The sequence below is a fragment of the Salvelinus sp. IW2-2015 genome, linkage group LG28 (genome assembly GCF_002910315.2).
Source record: "Salvelinus sp. IW2-2015 linkage group LG28, ASM291031v2, whole genome shotgun sequence".
NCBI classification, from domain to species: Eukaryota; Metazoa; Chordata; class Actinopteri; order Salmoniformes; family Salmonidae; genus Salvelinus; species Salvelinus sp. IW2-2015.
Genome location: NC_036868.1, coordinates 1,940,131 through 1,947,171, shown reverse-complemented (window position 1 = coordinate 1,947,171; position 7,041 = coordinate 1,940,131). Strand labels below are relative to the sequence as shown.

The following is a 7,041-nucleotide window of genomic DNA, read 5'->3' as shown; positions in this document are numbered from 1 at the left end:
GCCCACCCATCCACCCTGACCAACAACCCTATGTTTAGTTTCTGTCTTATGTAACCCTACCAAATGTAACATATACTAATTTACGTTTATGTTAAGTCTAGTCTGAGACCAGGCTGTTTTTTGAGATTGTATTAAGTCGGGGATCTTGGGGAAACTGCAGTGGGGCTCCCAAAATATATAGATACATCTATATCTATATTTATATATATCTCTATATATATTTTTTTTTAATTTTGAGGGGGGGGACAATATACAAACATTTTTTAGATAATTTGAAAGATATAAATGTATTAATCGGTTTCTTTTCATTTTGATAAGAGAAAACAAAACAATTCAATGAATTTAAGCTTATTTGTTGATGTAAAAATGGAAATTGACCGATTTTGTTTATTTTTTGTTGATAATTTTTTTAATTACGTTTGTGTCATTAGATTTGGGGTGTGGTGGGGTCGCAATAAATTCTGGCGGAAAAAATGGGGTCCCCAGAAATTCTGGCAGAAAAATGGGGTACCTGCTGAAAAAGTTTGAGTGACTGTATTGCAAGTGGACTAATGACCAAAAAATGGAACTAGCTCTTTAACTCTAAACAATAACACTAGAACTTTCTGCCTTTAGGCCAGAGGCTCAAGGAAATCGCTCTCTCTCCCAAGGACGTCTGTCTGCCTGCCTGCCTGGACAGGTGGTGAGGCGTACAAGCTTATCCCACGGTGAAGTTAATATTTGATAGGAGAGGAGTGGCGGCTAGTTTGCAAGTAAAATCCTCCATAATCAGAATATTGCTAGAGAGAGAGGAGGAACCCGCTTGGTCGCTCATGGATTGGTGTCTTGACGGTACAGACGGTCCGTTCCCTCCCTCTACCCTACCTAGTGCCTCCACTGAGAAAAGTCACACACTTGTCCAGTCCAAGGGCAAACTAAGTTGGTAGAATGAAAAGCAATTCAATTCAGAGATGGGGTATTGGTGTCCGAAGCACAGTAGTTCAACTGTGGTAAGTAAAAAAATGATATGTGCCATTGGTATAAAGATAAAATGATGAGACTTTGGATAAAGTGCATATAGACTGCCGAAAAAGGAAGTTGGTCTGGCTAGCATATTACTTATTAGCCTTAATTTGTAATATTAATCATTGCAATGTACAGTATTTGTATTTCATGGCTTTTAAATGTAGAGCATCTCTGCTTGGCCTAATTTAATTAGAAATTGTTTAATGCAGCTGTCGGACCAGCTATTGCTCATGCTTTGTGGGTAGTCAGTTTGTTCACCGATACCATGTCTGGCTCTGCTTCTTCCTCTGAGTCAGCCAACCACTTCTCGCTCTCTTAATCAGCCAACGACTCTGCACTTGCCTGGACTCATCCTTCTCTTGCTGTTTTACATACAGAATTTTTGCCAGTAGGCCTATAACAGAGGAGCTTGATGTTAGTTTTTAAGGCCCACTGACTGTGCATTGGTTTCAGTTGGCTTTGTTGTCTTTCCTTTCAAGATAGACATATCGTTTGTCAGCAGAATTTACTAAGCTTTCCTGCAGTGCAAGTTTGCTCTCATTTTTTCAGAATGATATAGAACCTAAATGTAAAAATAAGAGTTAAAAGGAGAAGAAAGAACTGTTAAACGGCTTCCATTTTATGTTCTACCCTGTTGTTCCTGGTTTAGAGGTGTTTCCATCCTAAAAGGTTAGAAATGAAACCAGCAAACACTGCATCCCTTGAAGACAGGCATTCTTCCTATCACTGTACTGTGCAGAACGTTGTCTTTGTGAGTCACAGCTCACTCTCCTATCCTACACCTGCATGACTTCAATGTGTCACAGCCGCTAATGACAACCAGGTGTTGTTGAGACGTCTGTCATGTTCATTAGGCAACAAACAGAAGAAGACTGTCTGAAGTGGAGTGTGAGGTACTCAATCTCCAACTTGTCCAATTAGAAATACTCATTTTCATTTTATATTAGAAATAGTTTGGACTTTGGTTTGGCTCTGTGCCTGTTGACACATGCATTTTGATTTTCTTTGCATATATTAAGTACACTGAGTTCATTCGCACTTCTCATTATATATGGCAGTGAACCAGGAAGACGTTGCTGTTTGTGGGCCACTGAAGGTGCTGGGCCGTCACTTTGACCTTTTAAAGTATCACTACCTGGTCATACTGTAATTTAACAGTAATCATGTGACTACACTGTCTGGACTTGCCCTGTGGTAGCTTACAAGAGTGAATGATTGTCATCCCAAGGACCTGGCTTATCTGTGACTCAACCACTAAAGTGGTTGTTACTAGCAAAAGGGAAATCCCAGTGTGCATTCCAAAGGGCAACCTATATATTGCGCTACTTTTCACCGTGGCCCATCGGGCTCTGGTCAAAGGTAGTGCACTACGTACTTAATAGGGTGCCATATGAGATGCAGCCCCAGTCTTGTGACCAGTTATGTAAATTCTGTCATGGTTGCTCAGGTGGTTTGGAAATGCAATGGCCCAAACAACACTTTTCTGTCATTTTTGCGTCTTCAGAAGCAGCACTGCCTTGACCTCTGTGTGGCATGTGAGGGGAATAGGGGGAAGTTGTCCCTTGATGGTGATCTTGGGTCTGTTTTGTATTTTACCAACTAATGGTTTAAGGTTAGGATTGGAGTAGGGGAAGCTGATCCGAGATCTGTACCTAAGGGAAACTTCACTGGGGAGCCATGTGTGAAGTTAGGGGATCGGCTAGTGAATAGCCAATCAGCTGTCAGAGTGGGGGGATGGGAACGAATGGGGGGAAAGGGGTTGTTAAAAGTGACTGACATCCCTGTCTTTTTTCTAGAGGCTCAGGTGTTTGAGACCATCAACTGTTACTCGTAGCCTCACTCACTCACTCCGTCCTGTTTACAATTCTCATTCTATGCTTCTCATTAAAGGCAAATTTAGTTTGAAAATCCTACAGCTCTTTCTTCCTCATTCATACAAAAACACATTGGTCAATATTTATTGTTCAGGAATAGTTAGGTAGTAATAACCGTATTAAGGAACGTAAAAGCTCCCTTTCTAACCTCTCTGGCGTGGATCTGTAACCGTGGCTGTCCACCGTTACCAAGGGGAGTTGTCCCAAGCTGGGTGACTCCACACGAACACTAATTCAGCCGTGGCGTGTTGATGAGTCACCAGCCATAGAGAGAGGCTTAAAGCAGCTATGTGCTTCAGGGCCTGAAGGCAGGAACGCACCCGGCTCTCAAAGACGAGCCTGAGCCTGCACTGTGTAGGAGTGCAGCCCTTTCAAGCTCTTTGTGTGTGTAATGTGCCACCCAAGCCATAGACTGTTCACTCTGCTACCATCTGGCAAATGGTACCAGAGTGGACCAACAGGCTCAGAGACAGCTTCCACCCTCAAGCCATAAGACTGCTAAATAGCCAGACTGCTAAATAGCTTAAACAACAGTCACCCACGAAGCGTCGTTACCCATCGCTCCACAAAAGCCGCGGCCCTTGCAGAGCAAGGGGAACCACTACTTCTAGGTTTCAGAGCAAGTGACGTAACCGATTGAAACGCTATTAGCGCGTACCCGCTAACTAGCTAGCCATTTCACATCCGTTACATACACACTCACTAGACTATATACAGTTGAAGTCGGAAGTTTACATACACTTAGGTTGGAGTCATTAAAACTTGTTTTTAAACCACTCCCCAAATGTCTTGTTAACAAACTATAGATTTGCAACTCGGTTAGGACATCTACTTTGTGCATGACACAAGTAATTTTTCCAGCAATTGTTTACAGACAGATTATTTCATTTATAATTCACTGTATCACAATTCCAGTGGGTCAGAAGTGTACATACACTAAGTTGACTGTGCCATTAAACAGCTTGGAAAATTCCTGAAAATGTCATAGCTTTAGAAGCTTCTGGTAGGCTAACTGACCTAATTTGAGTCAATTGGAGGTGTACCTGTGGATGTATTTCAAGGCCTACTTTCAAACTCAGTGCCTCTTTGCTTGACATAATGGAAAAATCTAAAGAAATCAGCCAAGACATCAGAAAAAAAATTGTAGACCTCCACAAGTCTGGTTCATCCTTGGGAGCAATTTCCAAACATCTGAAGGTACCACGTTCATCTGTACAAACAATGGTATGCAAGTATAAACACCATGGGACCTGAGTTTAAATGTACTTGGCTAAGATCTATGTAAACTTCCGACTTCAACTGTATATAGTCTAGTGAGTGTGTATATGGTGTGTATGTATAGTCTACTGAGTGTGTATATGGTGTGTATATATAGTCTAGTGAGTGTGTACAGTATATGGTGTGTAAATATAGTCTAGTGAGTGTGTATATGGTGTGTATATAGTCGAGTGTGTGTGTATATACAGTTGAAGTTGGAAGTTTACATACACCTTAGCCAAATACATTTAAAATCAGTTTTTCACAATTTCTGACATTTAATCCTCGTTAACATTCCCTGTCTTAGGTCAGTTAGGATCACCACGTTATTATAAGAATCTGAAATGTCAGAATAATAGAGTGAATTATTTATTTCAGCTTTTGTTTCTTTCATCACATTCCCAGTGGGTCAGAAGATTACATACACTCAATTAGTATTTGGTAGCATTGCCTTTAAATTGTTTAACTTTGGTCAAACATTTCTGGGAGCCTTCCACAAGCTTCCCACAATAAGTTGGGTGAATTTTGGCCCATTCCTCCTGACAGAGCTGGTGTAACTGAGTCAGGTTTGTAGGCCTCCTTGCTCGCACACACTTTTTCAGTTCTGCCCACACATTTTCTGTAGGATTGAGGTCAGGCCTTTGTGTTGGCCACTCCGATACCTTGACTTTGTTGTCCTTAAGCCATTTTGACTCACCACTTTGGAAGTATGCTTGGGGTCATTGTCCATTTGGAAGACCCATTTGYGACCAAGCTTTAACTTCCTGACTGATGTCTTGAGATGTTGCTTCAATATATCCACATAATTTTCCTCCCTCACGATGCCATCTATTTTGTGAAGTGCACAAGTCCCTGCTGCAGCAAAGCACCCCCACAACATGATGCTGCCACCCCCGTGCTTCACGTTTTGGGTTGGTGTTTTCGGCTTGCAAGCCGCCCCCCTTTTCCTCCAAATATAACGATGGTCATTATGACCAAACAGTTCTATTTATGTTTCATCAGACCAGAGGACATTTCTCCAGAAAGTACGATCTTTGTCCCCATGTGCAGTTGCAAACCGTAGTCTGGCTTTTTTATGGCGGTTTTGGAGTAGTGGCTTCTTCCATGCTGAGCGGCCTTTCAGGTTATGTTGATACAAGACTCGTTTTACTGTGGATATAGATACTTTTGTACCTGTTTCCTCCAGCATCTTCACAAGGTCGTTTGCTGTTGTTCTGGGATTGATTTGCACTTTTCGCACCAAAGTACATTCATCTCTAGGAGACAACGCGACTCCTTCCTGAGCGGTACGACGGCTGTGTGGTCCCTTCAGGCTTTTGGAAATTGCTCCCAAGGTTGAACCAGACTTGTGAACGTCTACAATGTTTTTTTCTGAAGTCTTGGCTGATTTCTTTTGATTTTCCCATGATGTCAAGCAAAGAGGCACTGAGTTTGAAGGTAGGCCTTGAAATACATCCACAGGTACACCTCCAATTGACTCAAATGATGTCAATTAGCCTTTCAGAAGCTTCTAAAGCTATGACATTTTCGGGAATTTTCCAAGCTGTTTAAAGGCACAGTCAACTTAGTGTATGTAAACTTCTGACCCACTGGAATTGTGATACAGTGAAATAATTTGTCTGGAAACAATTGTTGGAAAAATTACTTGTGTCATGCACAAAGTAGATCTCCTAACCGACTTGTCAAAACTATAGTTTGTTAACAAGAAATTTGTGGAGTGGTTGAAAAATGATTTAATGACTCCAACCTAAGTGTATGTAAACTTCCGACTTCAACTGTACGTACACACCATATACACACTCACTAGACTATATATACACAATCATTCACACACACTACACTTGCACTCCCACACAAATCCCTCACACATTCCAACACTACGTACACACACACCCACACACACACACAACACACACACACATACATACATACATACATACACACACAACACACACACACCATACATGACATACCATACATACATACATACACACACAACACACATACATACACACACAACACACATACATACACACACAACACACATACATACATACATACATACACACACAACACACATACATACACACACAACACACATACATACATACACAACACACATACATGCACACACACACACACTTTTACACTCATCATTTGCTGCTGCTACTCTGTTCTTTATTTTACTCTTATTGTTATCTATCGTGATGCCTGGTCATTTTACCCTGCCTTTATGTACATACTTTTGTATATATAGTGTATGTGGATTTGGCTATTTCAGCCGCACCCGTTGCTGACAGGTGTATTAAATTGAGCACACAGCCATGCAGTCTCCATAGACAAACATTGACAGTGGAATGGCCTTACTGAAGAGCTCAGTGACTTTCAACGTGGCACCGTCATAGGATGCCACCTGTCCAACAAGTCAGTTCGTCAAATTTCTGCCCTGCTAGAGCTGCCCCGGTCAACTGTAAGTGCTGTTATTGTGAAGTGGAAACATCTAGGAGCAACAACGGCTCAGCCGCAAAGTGTTAGGCCACACAAGTTCACAGAACGGGACCGCCGAGTGCTGAAGCGCGTAGAAATATTTGTCCTCGGTTGCAACACTCACTACTGAGTTCCAAACTGCCTCTGGAAGCAACATCAGCACAATAACTGTTCGTTGGGAGCTTCATGAAATGGGTTTCCATGGCCGAGCAGCCGCATACAAGCCTAAAATCAACATGCGCAATATTAAGCGTCGGATGGAGTGACGTCAAGCTCACCGTCATTGGACTCTGGAGCAGTGGAAGCATTCTCTGGAGTGATGAGTGACCATCTGGCAGTCCAACGGACGAATCTGGGTTTGGCGGATGCCAGGCAAACGCTACCTGCCCCAATGCATAGTGCCAACTGTAGAGTTTGG

At 42.1% G+C, this 7,041-nt stretch overlaps 1 protein-coding gene across 1 annotated transcript in view; it reads left to right on the top strand.

Annotated features, from left to right (window-relative positions):
• The first annotated feature begins 692 nt into the window (after positions 1–692).
• The window catches only part of LOC111954553 (serine/threonine-protein kinase PAK 6), a 40,483-nt gene continuing 34,134 nt past the window's right edge, over positions 693–7,041 (top strand). Inside the window, exon 1 of the mRNA XM_023974366.2 lies at positions 693–989. The gene's annotated coding sequence lies outside the window, so the exon portion shown is untranslated. The remainder of the gene's footprint in view (positions 990–7,041) is intronic.